Source organism: Oryctolagus cuniculus, chromosome X, assembly GCF_051225735.1.
Source record: "Oryctolagus cuniculus isolate XC-2025 breed Fujian yellow rabbit chromosome X, ASM5122573v1, whole genome shotgun sequence".
NCBI classification, from domain to species: Eukaryota; Metazoa; Chordata; class Mammalia; order Lagomorpha; family Leporidae; genus Oryctolagus; species Oryctolagus cuniculus.
The window spans coordinates 102,613,624-102,627,474 of NC_142888.1; the positions used below are offsets into that span (position 1 = coordinate 102,613,624).

Sequence of the window (13,851 nt, forward strand, 5' to 3'; positions counted from 1 at the left end):
ATAATAATAAATTAACTTGTTGGGAAAGCCTAGAAATTTATTACCTAATCTAAAGCAAGAACTTAATAATTGTACTTAAATGTGAAACCCATGGGCTTTTGGGAAAACCAAGCTTCAAGCAAAAATTGCAGGAATTCTAAAACGCCTATCTCTAACACAGAATGTAAAAAAAAAATTATGTTAATTAAAACTACAATTCCTTGCCACGTCTAAGTTTTAGAGGCTGTCGTGGGAAATAAATTTCCACTAAGCCTTCTGTTTTCAGAAGCAACATATCTAAAAATATTTTGCAGTTTGACCATTTAAAATATATCATACAGAATAATCGAATGTTAGACTTTTCTGCTTCAGCAAGAATCTTTGTATTAAAGGCATCAGAGAAGTACAATTACTATGAGGGAAACTACGATCATGTCAGTATTATTTACACACATGATAGCTGAATTGAAACACTGAGACCTTTAGAGTGTTCAGGCTTGGGGAGTAGGCCTTTGAATGAGATGATGGTTGCATATAATAGAATTTTACTTTTTAAATACATCTATATGTTTGAATAGTTGAGATCTCACTTAATCACCCTTACAGCACAATGATTCTACGGAGCATTCTTCCCTTCAGCTCCCTTGTATATTTTGCTAAATGACATGACTAATTCTTAATTGGGACCTAGCTTAATGGTAAACATTACTTCATGCACTCAAAAATACTTATTCTCTTTCTACTATGGCCTGGCATTATGCTAAGGACTGAAGTCATTAGTTTTATTATGCAAATGCTAACATTTCTCCATAGAGTTGTTTTCCAGAAACACCTGTTTTCCCAAAAACGTTCTGGTCAACAATCTGAAAACTTTTAAATAACATTCAGGGCATGGATTCATCTTAGAAATTACCTGCACTCCTTTTCAAATATATTTTGCAACTTCCTTTTATTACCATTAAAAGTTTCCAACATTACTTGGCATCCCTAAAAGCTTTCAACTATTTTTTACAGCGTTGCAATAGTACATTATTTAACACATCACAAAAAAAAGTCTTATGAACTTGGACATAAAAATGGCAAAGCTGGGATTAAGCTTTTCCAGTTATTTATTTGAAGGATCATACTATGCTTTATGAAAATGCATTTTTCCCCACATTGCAGATATGAAGAGCAAGGGGCGGGAGTAAGCTAGCAAGCAAACGCTAGGTAATCAGGCTGCAGAAGTTAAAACTGTGGATCACTTTTTCATTTAAAAAGAAAAAGAAGAAGAAAAAAGAAGCCTTTCCTTCTTAGGATGTACTCCTTCCTTCCTGGCAGTACCAAAGCACCTCTGCTCCAGATCAGAAGATTTAGGACCAAGAAATGGACCAGGATATGTGAGCCAAAGGATATAATGGAGCAGACATTTGCAATGTCTTCGTCAAACAGACTAAGAGCAGCAATTGATTCTCACAGTGCAACGTACCTGGCTTGTTAATTATTATCAAAGAACAACAATCTAAAATTCAAGTTAGCTGTCTTTGACCCTTACTTTCCACATTCGCGATCAATTAAATGTTAATCTAACAGTACCTATTACAGTCCACTGGGGTGTTTCGCTTCCTTTTGGTTTCTAAGACCGAATAGCTATTAATTTTCCTTCTGTGGTACTGAGAACTTCTCTTTGTATTTCTTCGGGCCACCTCGAATGTGCTTCCGGATTGGCATTCCAGGAAAAAATGGGAAAGTTCAGGGCGTCTCCTGACCAATTGTTTCATACTGAAGATGTAGAGGTTTTCTACCCATATTAGCATATTGCCAGTAGCAGTGGTGCTAAACCCGAAGCCGTGGACGGCGAGTACGAGCTGCAAAGGAGCCCCCGCCCCTGCCCCTACCCTCCCAGCGGCGAAATAGACGTGGAGAGGATATCTACTAGTGGCGTGAGATCGTCTGTCTCCGCAATTGTAAACAACCGACTGCACTGGTCCGCCGAAATGTTTAAATACATCCCTATTTGCAAACAGATCCACTCACCAAGTAGCGCTAAACAGTCTCCCCTTCTCCACCTCTAAGCAAAGCATCCTAAACCTGAATTGGCAATCTACCCGTCGTGGAGTAGAAAAAAAGTGAGGTTACATTTCTCCAGCCGTGCCTAGCGGGTGACTGACGCACGGCAGATGTGCTGACCGTGGCTGGATCTCGGGAACCAAGTGTCGGGATAAAATGCGAAAGCACACAAATCGGCGCAGTTGGGCGAGTGGTTAAAGCCAACACCGACGGCTTCTGGACTACGGACTGCTCGTAAAGACTCTCTTTTGACCAAGATTGGAGTGTAGGGAGGGCACATCCAGGGTGGGCCTCGACGACTTAGGTAAGGAGGTGGGTTCCTCCCCCACCTCAACTTGGGCTCTCTGAGTGAGCTTCATGTAGGAAATCGGAAGGAAGCAAACAGGTACTCAACTACGTCCCAGTCCCTGTGCATTTTGTCTTATAAAGCAGGAGCCAAACCCAGAGCCCCCGGGGCGGACGCTCCAGGTAGGTAGAAGGGATGCCGACGGAGAGGTGCTCCCTTCTCCTTTTCAGTAAGGAGCCCCCACCCCCACCCCCAGCATCCAGGTCCACTTGTTAGAGCGTCCGGTCTGCTCAAGAGCCGAGAAAAGGGGCCCCCTCTCAGAACTGGAGGAGTTGGTTGGCAAAAGTGCCCCCTGAGAAGCTCAGCAAACCCTCGAAGGGCAGCGCCCCCAGGGCCCACTGGAAGCTTGAACTGCCAACGAGGCCGACCTCCTATCTCCCCAGGGTGGTCCAAAGCTCCAGCGCCGGCGGAGATCGCAAGAAAAGGGTTGCAGTGGTTCTGCCACCTCGGGCAAGAGTCCCAGAGCGGGAGCAACCAGCCGCACATAGCAGGGAGCAGACATCCGCCGCCCGCAGCCTCGGGGCGAAGTTCGCCCCGAGACTTGGGGTGGAAGGTGGAGGGTTGGCGGGCGGGAGAGAAAGGAGAAGGAGGTGGGAGGCGTGAGAAACGCACCTACCTAGTCCAGGCGCAAGTTTCGGTAGTGTCCCCAGGTGCGGTCCCCCGCCCCCTCGCCAGGTGCTCAGCAATGCCGGGCGATGCCAGTGCCCGGGACTCCGGGCGTCTCGGCCGGTTCCTGCGGGAAACGACTGTAAATCCACATTACTGTTCGAGCTGCCGCTCGGGCCCCCGCATCGCTCTCCTCCAGCGGGCGGCGGCGGTGCTCTCAGCCAGTGTCCGCCGGGGGGCAAGAACCGAACCTGTCTATTACGGCGCCAGCGGACGACAGCTGGCAGGAGGGTGCTTGCGTCCGGGAACGTTTGTTTGTGCCAGAGTGGGGATACGTGTGTGTCTGTGAAAGAAAGAGTGTGTGCGTGTGTGTGAGAGCAGAAAGGGCGAGCTCAACCGCCGGGGCACTCGGAGGTGAACTCCGGACTGAGCCGGAGCCCGCCGCGCTCCCGGGTGCGGGGCGTCTGCACGGCTGATGGCTGTGCTGATGTTGCCGTGGCCGCCGCCGCCGCGCTCTAAGGCTGGTCGCGGTGGTGCAAAAAATGTTTCTCCGCTACTCGAGACCAAAAAACCTGCCCTGTCTACTGAGCATGCCCGGTTTGACAGCTCCACAGCCGAGGTTGTTTTTTTTTTTTTTTTTCCTCCCTTTTCCCCAAGACTCCAGGTTTTAGCCGCAGCTGAGACAGGGTGGGGGAGGGAGGAGGCGGAGGAGGAAGAAGAGGAGGGCTGAAGGAGCAGGTAGCGGGTGCTGAGACAGGGAAGTGGCCACCAGAAAGATAAGGGTGTTAGAGGGTCAGAAAGAAAAAGCTGGGTATGGGTGGAGAGGAACATGGGTCAAGAAAATTTAGATTTCGTACTACAATGGGTAGGTTGCTGACCAGGGAACTCGCACCACCAGTTTTTAATATTTTCTCCCGAGCTACCGGTAGGGAGGGAGATTCAGGGAGTATTTGTCAAACCCAGGATCAATCTGGGACAGTGTTCCCTAGTTCTGACATACACAAACACGCCCGTGTACACACACACACACACACACACACCCTACACAGCAGCGCGAACCGTGCTTCGATGTGTAAAGAACGCCTCAGGACTGACTGAGAAAGAATGAGAAGTCTCTTGCCAGCACAAGTTTGGCGAAAAGAAAAGAAAACAAAAATGAGGGGGAGAAATTGTTTGGGTTTCTCCTGTCTTTGCCGTCTCTGCCGCCTTCCAGAAAAGCCAAGCCCGTGAATTCGGGGCGTAAGCGACCGACAAGCTCTCGGGTGTCGGTTGGTGAGCGAGCACTGCCGGCTGCCTCCCGCTGACAATATGACCCCGGCGCGCCAAGGCCGGCCGCACGCAGCCTCTTGGCGGCGCAACGGGTCAGCTATGACTGCGCTCCCCCAGAAGAGGCCGGGAACGAGGAGCACTCTGGCTTCTGCCCCGCCTGGTCGCCTTAGCCCCTCAGCCCACCAAACAGCTCTGCCCCTCACCCAGCCCAGCAAAAGGGCACGTACCCAGGCGAACTCTGCTTGCTACCCAAGCCCTGGATTTCTTCTTTCCCACCCTCCTCAGCTTCCTCGAAAAAGCGGAGAAGCGGAATCTGCACTCCCAGAAACTCGCTTCGGGAGCCGTAAGAGTCCTACTGGGCATGCTCAGGACTTGGGGCGCCTCGCATGGATGGACTCTCCAGCCCCTCACACCTGCACGGCGGGGCCGGCTACGAGTCTGAAGTAGGAAGCATTGGCGCCCGCTTGAAGCAAGGCCTGGTTCCGGGAAGGGCGGCGGCGACGCCCACACCAACCTTCTTCCTGGCTTCCCAGAGCGCGAGAGAGAGACCGTGGGAGATACCAAGTGCCGAGCCAGGGGAGCTGCACCAACTGGAGAAAACAAGTCTTGCGGACTCCCAGGTCCCCTGCCCCCAGCGTCACCCCAGCCATAGGCAGGTAGGGGGCGTGCAGAGCAAGGAGAGGATCCCACGTGTGTTCCCAGGGACTGCTAGCCTGTAGGTAAAGAAACGATAACGCCAAGAGTCGAACCTTCTCTGGGCGAAGGACGTTTAGCGATGGTTTTCTTGAGTGAAGAAAGAAGGGTGTGTGCGCGCGTGTGTTTGTGCATGTGTTTTAATTTCCGTCCGCAAGAACTGAGAGCGGAGAGCGAGAAGCTATTGCCGAGTCGGAAGCCCGCTAGGGGTTGCAATAAGGCGCGTTAGGAGCGTTGGCTGGCGCTAATTACCGGGAAGCGGTGCTCTCTGCGCTGTGGGCGCGCGCACCAAAGCTTCCAGCTGTTTCCTTCTCTGGGTGGCGGCAGCTGCCTGTGGACAGCTTCCGGGCAGGATGGTCTCCGCGTTCTTGAGCAGGGGGATTGGGCTAGGCATCCAAAAGAGAGGTAGTACAGGGTGACGCCAGGGGGAGATCTCGGAACCCCGTGTCCCCATCTTTCTGGCTTTTGATATTTGCAAAGAGAGAGCGTTGTAAGCCCACCACACCACCGAGGGGAGGAAATACATTGAGCTGAACACTCCCGGGGGAAAAATCGGAGAATCAAGAGCATGTTTATTTTCATCGTCCCTTTTCCAACACTGCCTTCAGTTTCAGGCGGGAATCATTTGGATCCCTGCCGCTGTCCCCCCACCTCCCACCCCATCCCGCCCCACCGCCCTGCCAACAAAGAAACAAAAGATGACAACCAGACTCTGTAGGGGCATAGCAACTGCTTCCACTACCGACTCTGTTGGGCTGCTGCAAAAGCAGTGGGGAAGGTATGCCAATAAAACCTGTGTCTTGCCACCGCTCTTTAAACGAACCTTGCTAAAACCCACTACCCTCCTCTGAAACAAAAGAAAACAAAAACAATTTTTGTGAGCATATATACATATATAAAATTTTATGTATCCTAAATAAATGAAAGATAACACATTAAGGACTGAGCAAACCCTAAACTGTAGAGGGAAAAGACTTTCAGAATCACCTCCTCAATTGAGCCTCACCTAAGAGTTTTGGAGAGAGGAAAAAGAAACATCTCTAGTGACTCAAAACACTCTGCTTTTAAGGGAATTCTATAACCAGAGATTAACGGGAAAAGCACCCTATCAACACAAAGGGAATTTTGGCTGAATTGGACGTAGACAAACCATAACAGCCCTGGAAATGGAATATAGGATTTGAAATCATGATTAGCTCACTCTTGCTCTTGCTATCTCTTTGTCACTCTTTTTGAAAGCACTGTGAGGAAGGGACAGTAGGTACCTAGGGATTTCATGAAAAGAGACTCAGCCATGTGTCTCCTGACAGGTCAGCAGTGTGTTTAATCATTAAAACAAAACAAAACCTCTCTATTGCATTCTCTTTATATATTCTCTTACATTCTTCTCTCTCTTTTTCCTGCCATTCTTCGTTCTTCTGCAGCTCCCTGGTGTCCTTAATTCATTTGGTCTGTACCTGTCTCCCTTTAGTGCCTTCAAAACATGGTTTCCCACCTTAATTCCAAAGTACAGAGGACTCTGCGCTGTTCTGTTTCCTAGGAACTGGCATGCTGCTTCTAGAAGTCCATATACCAATATTAGGTGGATTTCCTAAAGCATTTATTCAACTTTAGAGATTTCCTAGACACATTTAAGCAACCGGAAATTGTGGAATTTTCAAATAGTTTTGCTCTTGGGACCAAGAATTTCTATTTCAACTGTGGACTTCAGGAAGAAAGGAAGGCACACTCAATTTCTAGTTTCAGAATGGCCAATGTAAAGGGCAGTATAACCAATTGTAACAGGGCATGCAGTCTCTATAGAACACTTACCCAGTTGCCTCATTTATATTATTGAAATAATTTGCTGGAAATTTTAAAAGAGATATGCCCCTTTTGTTGACAAACACACACACACACACACACACACACACACACACATGACCTCACACACCTTTATCTGTTTATTCCTGGAACTAACATAATTACATAAATTCAATCCAGCAAGTGATTATAGAGCATCTACTACATTCCAGGAACTGTGCCAGCACTGGGAATAGACAAAGAAATTGAGACTTCAAGAAGCTAAGAGATGTTCAAAGATAGGCGAACAATTCAGTAACTAAACAAGTATACATTGTGTGGCTATTGCATATACCTAGAACAATTCAGCAATAGAGAAAAATACTTAGATGTTATGACCTTTATTTTTAAAATATGTTTGTATAATCCGTAGGTTGCATTCTCTGAGGAAAAATGCATAATGGAACAATATCACTTATTTCAATCTTGTTTCTAAGTACCCTCATAAGTAAGAGCGTAAGTACAATAATATGAGAAGACTGAAGTCAATAGCAATTACATAAAGAAAATCAATGTGCACAATCTGAAATGAAGGCGTTTGGTTACTTGTCTAATGGGAAGATGTTTTCAAAGGTGTGCTTTCAATATCTACTTGTTGTGGTGAACCATCATTTCCTATTGCAACTGATACAGCTCCATCCAGAGACTAGCTACCAGAGATTAGGAATGGTGCTGGCACCTTAACTTTTGGCTACGTTGATTGGAAACAGGAAAAGTAGCTTAATGATTTTCTGCCCAGATTCCATAAACAGGCCTGTAAAATTGCAGTCACCAGCTTGCTGCTAAGAGTGCCCATTTCCGGCAGGCTGTGGGCCCCTCTGCGGAAAGCAGCCACTTTGGAGGAAGCTCACTTGAGTCTGGATGTGAACAGTTGGTGGCCAGGATTCTGCATCCATCTGTTCAGAACAGAGTCAGACACGTTATTTTTCACACACCCAAGTAAAGCTCAGGAGAACAACTGACAAGCCAATTAAAGTCTTCTCTTTACCTATTCCTATTTAGTATCCACATGGGCCTTGTGGAGCCACTTCTTTAGCAAAAGTGCCAAGGAGAAACAATTTTTTTTTAATGTTGGGGCTTTAGCAAGTCACTTTATATTTCTCATAGCAAGCCCTACTCGTGGAAGTGAACATTCATAGAATATCCCTTATTGGAAAGGCTGCATAAATGATTCTGTACCTTACTTACTCTCAAAATAAAATGTATTCCTAGTACAGATTAATCATAACCTTCGGAAACCAAGGCTTCTCAATAGGGAGTAGTAGCAATTCATTTGTATTATTACTGTAATGGATTCAAATAACTGCCTAAATTTAAAATTATAGCCAGTTAAAAGAATGGTACCTTGGCCTTTAATTTATATAAAATTCACTTATATTTGATATTTGCACATATAAACAAATATGGCAATAACAATCATTTGTACCTTCATAAAGATAACATAGTGCCTTCCCTTGCAGATCTAAAAGCCAACTTTATGCTAGTGTTTTGTCTTTTTATAGGAGATACTTTTAAGAATATTACTTTCTGGCACTTTTTTAACTATCACAGTTGTTGAAAAGGGGAAAAATTGATTTCAAAATGAACCATGATTTCTGTTTGAGAGATGAAATTACACTCCAGAAAAAGAATTTGAAAAGAGTATAGAACAATTAGGATTGTTCTGTTGGCATTTAAATGCACTTGAACTTCTCTCTAACTTTGTGACCTCCTCATCATAACCTTTTAAGAGAATTATTATCATGATTGACTTACAGGTAACTATTAATTTATATTGCAATAACTAAAGCCTTTAGTGCTTCTAAAACACATGCTTAATAATGGCTATAAGAAGATTTTATAGTCACATACATTAACAGTTGCTATTAGATGCTAACAATTATTAGAATAGTCTATCATAAACAGATTTTAAAATGCACTTTATATGAAAATTGGGACTAAGATCTTATAATTTTCCATATAGCACCATAAACATGAATAATTTCTTCTAAGACTTAGGAAGTAAGATCCTCATATGTATCTTAATTCTCCCATTCATACTTTCACCATTAAAATATTTATAGAACAGCTTTGATGTGCCTATTCAGTGCTGGGAAGAGAGCAGTAAGCAAAACAACCTATTCCTGCACTGTGGAGACTAAAGTCCAATGGAAAGCGACAGACCTAGCCAATCCTACAATGAAATGCATAATTCTTAGCTGATGTTTGTTCAGAAGGAAAAGAACTAGGTACCTGCAAGAGAGCAACAGAGGAATCCCAATCTAGGTAGGGATAGAGAACATTAGGTGGGCTTCCCTCAGGCAGCGATTATGTATCTGAGTCTTGGAGAATGTGTAGTAGTTGGCATTCCAGGCAGAGAGAACATAGCTTACAGCAATTGACATGAGCAATACCTTGGCACATCAAGGAATTGCATTCAGGACATTGCACACAGGAATTGCACATAGGAATTCAGGAATTGCACACAGGACAGCCTGTGTGTCTGGAGTATAATGAGCACAAGTAGTATCTAGAGGGAGTGACGTAACATGTGGCAAGACAGGCAGAAAAGGGCCAAATCATGGAAGGATTTTGGATTTTACTGTAAGGACAATGGGAAATGGAAAGGTGTGATATGATCTGATATACAGCTCAAAGTGTGTTTTCCCTTGTCAATCAAATCCATATACTTGCTAACTCTTAAGAAAACATTTTCTGTCCTTATAACTTTTGACCTCTCTATATCAGATGCCAGCTATCCACAGAGTATAGTATGGAAAATTTTAGCGAGCCTGTGCAGTCAAACTTATTTTTATAGCAGTCCTAAGATATTATTTGCCTTTCACTCACATTCTGTTATATGTTTATATCAATTAATTTAATGCAGAAGCAGACATGACAATTCAGCTGCCTTCTAGTAAACCAGGAATTAAAGATAACAATACCACTTTCTTCAATATTTTGGTCTTAGAAAATACAGCAATTTTTCATGAAAATGCTGTTTATGTTAACACATAATGGGTTTATTACTATTATTCTATGTGAATCAATACATAAGTATTTAATTTCTGGCTGATTTTGCCTCTGATACATAAATAAAAGTAGGTATAACCAACAAACCAAGAGTATTTTGGGGTCCTCAATAATTTGTAAGAGTATAAAGGGGTTCAGATGCCAATGCCAATCATTGAGCTTCCTCTTTTCTTAAGACTGATTGTGGTTTCCCTCCTGTCAGTATCTTTTACTGTTCCTAAAGGCTGAGTCCTTTGATTCACAATAGGAAATTGATTTTTATATTGCAATCCAGTATGAATACTTACAACTAACTGTGTGATGCATTCTGAATTATCTATTCTGTTCCAACTAAATCAATTGCTTTCTTAACCCACTAACTCATATTTTGAAAAAGTGTGGATGATTTCACCTCATTTCCAGGTTCCAGTAATTACTGCTAAATTGACATCTTTCAGAGCATATCCCCTGTTCCAACATTCCTCCTAGGCTCTGTCTTTAACAGCTGGCTGGGCATTTCCTCATTAATATTTCACAATTGCCTCAAATTCAAGTTGTTTAAAATCAAACTTGTCCCACATATATTTTTAAATAGGGAAAATGGGAGACTATAAAATATTACAATTCCATCTTCATATAAGCAGACTAAAACAAGAATATTTATAAATAGATACAAGGGGAATGACTGAAAAAAACACATCACAATAGTTAACTGTGATCCATGAGATTTCAGGTGATTTTAGTTTTTTACTGTATTGTTCTAGACTGTATTTTCTGTAATAAATATATATCATTTCATAATCAGGAAGCTATTATTACAAACTAAAAACAGTGTAAATCTTCCTCACAAATTCCATACATATCTGTACCTTTCAGTTTTTTTTTTTTAAAATATGATTCTATGTATCTCAAAGTTTGCCTCACACACATATTTTTGTTACTATCATTATCATAATGCAGCCTTCTCCAGGACCCATTTGTTTTGTCAGCAAAGGAATTCCAATCACACGATGGACCTAAGTAGGAGTTACCTACCTTCACAAAGTAGGCACACCAATTCTCTAGGAAACTTGATGCTTTGGTTGAAGTTCTAGGTGCTGCACATTACTTCTGCTCCCTCTGTCTTGAAACTGTGTGAAGTACAGTTTATCCCACAGGCCATCAGATAGGTGCTTGGGTGCGGTGGAATAGTCTATCCTTTTGTTCAAATACTATTGTGAATAAAGCCTAAGAAATCTGTAGTTCAAAACACTCTTTCACCTGCCTGGAATGGCCTTCTTTCTCCCTTTCTAGCTGTCTATACATATTTGTCAGACTCATATCCATTGCTACCCTTACACGATGCCCTCCCTGAACTTCCGTCCTCAAATGCTTTCTCTCCTCTGAACTACTAACGCACTTTTCCTTTCATAGCCCTTATCCCATTCTCCTCTGTATCATAGTGATTTCAATGCCTACTTTTCTTATTGTTCTTTTATTTTTCTGAGGGCAGGGACATGTCCTTCCATATTCTCTTGATTATACCTACTAGCTCTGCTAGAAATAATTGGGAACAAGTATTGAATTTAAGAACTTTACTTCTAAAAGAAAATTAAAACAATATCGAGAAAAATTAAGAAAGTATCTAGTAAATTAGGCTTCTTGGATATGGTGTCAAATCTATATTGCCACACAACACATTGCCATAAAATTAAATAACTTAAACAATGATTTATGATTTCTCTTAAGTCTGTGTGTAAGAAGGGAACATTTTTTCTGGTGCTGTTATCCCAGCTTATGAAAGAAACTGCATTCCGCTGGCAGGTCACTTGGGGTTGGGCTTTGCCCACGTGGCCTCACTCACATGTCTGGTGCTTTAGCTAGGATGGCTGAAACACTTGAGGTTTCTGATCCTTTCTCCATGTGGTCTCTCTCTATGGGCTCTCATATCTTCTGTATCAGTTAACTATTTATTTTTTAAGGATTTACTTATTTATTTGAAAGACAGAGTTACAGAGAGGCAGAGGCGGGGTGGGGTGGGGGGGTCTTCCACCTGCTGGTTCACTACCCAAATGGCCACAATGGCCAGAGGTGGGCATATCTGAAGCCAGGAGCCAGGAACTTCCTCCAGGTCTCCCACGTGGGTGCAGGGCCATCTTCTACTGCTTTCCCAGGCCACAGCAGAGAGCTGGATCAGAAATGGAACAGCTGGGACTCAAACTGGTACCCATAAGGGATGATAACACTGCAGGCAATGACTTTACCCGCTATGCCACAGTGCTGGCCTCTATATCAGTTAACTATTATTGCATAATAAATGACTCTAAAATAGAGTGACTTTAAGGGGTGAGCATTTGACCTTCAAGGTTAAGCCTCCACTTGGGAAACTACCTACCAAATCAAAGTGAGCAAGTTTGAGTCCTGGTTCCTCCTCCCTACTCCAGTTTTCTGACTAATGCATACCATGGGATGTAGCTGAGGATGGCTCAAGTAGTTGGGTCCCTGCCACCCACGTGAGAGACATGGATTGCTTTCAGGCTCACAGCTTCAGCCTGATGGGTGAGACCCAGACCCTGGCCATTGTGAGCATTTGAGGAACGAACCAGTAGATGGGAGCTCCCTGTCTGTCTGATAGTGAACCTCTGTTTCTCAAATAAATAAAAAATAAACAAAAAATTTAAAAATCTTGGTGACTTAAAACAAAAACAGTTTATAATACCTCATGATTCTGCGAGTTAACTATACATTTGTGCTATTGGTTTTTTTCCTGTGTGGCTACATTCAGCTGAAACATGGGCTGGGTTGGAAGGTACAGGCTGACCTCACTCACATATCTGCCAATAGGTGCTGGGTGTTGCCTGGATACCTCAGTTCTCAGTTCTTCTCCACATGGTAGCATTCTCTAGCAGACTGTGCCAGCTGCTTTATATGGCATTGGCGGGACAATATCCCACAACAGCAAAGGCACAAGATGCAAGGCCTTGAAAGGCCCAGGCTACAGAATATACAGTGTTACTTCTGCCATATTCTAACCATCAAAGAAAATCATAGGACCAGGTCAGATTCAAAGGGTAGAGAAAGAGACGCCATTTCTTAATAAAATGAGAAGCTGAAAAACACTGTGACTATATTTTTTTTCTCTACAAAAGGTATAATTATAGATCTCTATTATGAATCTTATATTCTATTGGGTTGTAGTATAGTTAAATTCCAGTATAGGTGATACTATTTTTCCTTTTTCCTTCTTTTGTATTTAAAATCATTTCTGTCCAATATTAATTTTCGCTCTTTGCATATCTTTCTTTGTTATTACATAGGAAGTCCATGAATGCATTCTCATTGTAAAATATTTAAGGAATATGATAATTACAAAATCACATATGGTCAGCTTATACTATGTGCCAGGATTCTTTTTAAGGGATTTACATACTCGACCCACTTAATCCTCACTCATAAGGCAATACTATCATCACCATTTTGTAGATGAAGAAACCAAGAGATATGCAAAAGTTAAGTAACTTGCCAGAGGTCACACAGCTAGTAAATAGCAAAGTCATTAAGTTCTCTGGCATGAGAACTTGTGCTCTTAACCTCTTAACCACTTCTATAGCTCTCTTTAGTCTTCCCTGTATAATAGTTTACTATGCATTTCTGTAATCTTAGTTCTATGCATATATATATATAAACATGTATATAATATATATAATATGTTCACATGCATTTCTTTACCTGAACTTAAACCATGCTATACTATTAGTAGTCGTTAGCATCTCTCAGAGAAAACATTCTTTTTTCTCACTCTATTTTTAAATTTTTCTCAGTTGAAAAAAGTACTTTTCAAGTGCTGATTAGGATGTGAAGAAATGTAAACTTTTGATAGGTATTTATAATAGTATAACCACTGTGGAAATAAACTAGAATTTCATTAAAAAAAATAAAAAAACAAAACAAAAAACCTGAAAGTATAAATACTGTATGATCCAGACATCCCACTACTGGATATATATCCAGGAGAAATGGAATCAATCTTTCAGGGTGATACTTGAATTCTTATGTTTATTTCAGCACTATTCACAATAACCAGGACATAGAAATAA

General features: G+C 42.7%; 1 protein-coding gene across 6 annotated transcripts in view; it reads right to left on the reverse strand.

The window, feature by feature from the left end:
• Positions 1 to 5,205, reverse strand: part of TENM1 (teneurin transmembrane protein 1) — an 870,866-nt gene extending 865,661 nt beyond the window's left edge. For 4 of the 6 annotated variants that reach the window (XM_051827790.3, XM_051827788.3, XM_051827787.3 and 1 more), the window contains exon 1: positions 2,991 to 5,205. The gene's annotated coding sequence lies outside the window, so the exon portion shown is untranslated. Of the gene's footprint in view, positions 1 to 2,986 lie in introns of all 6 variants that reach the window. The other 2 variants (XM_051827789.3, XM_051827785.3) reach the window with 1 other exon arrangement.
• Positions 5,206 to 13,851: the final 8,646 nt, after the last annotated feature.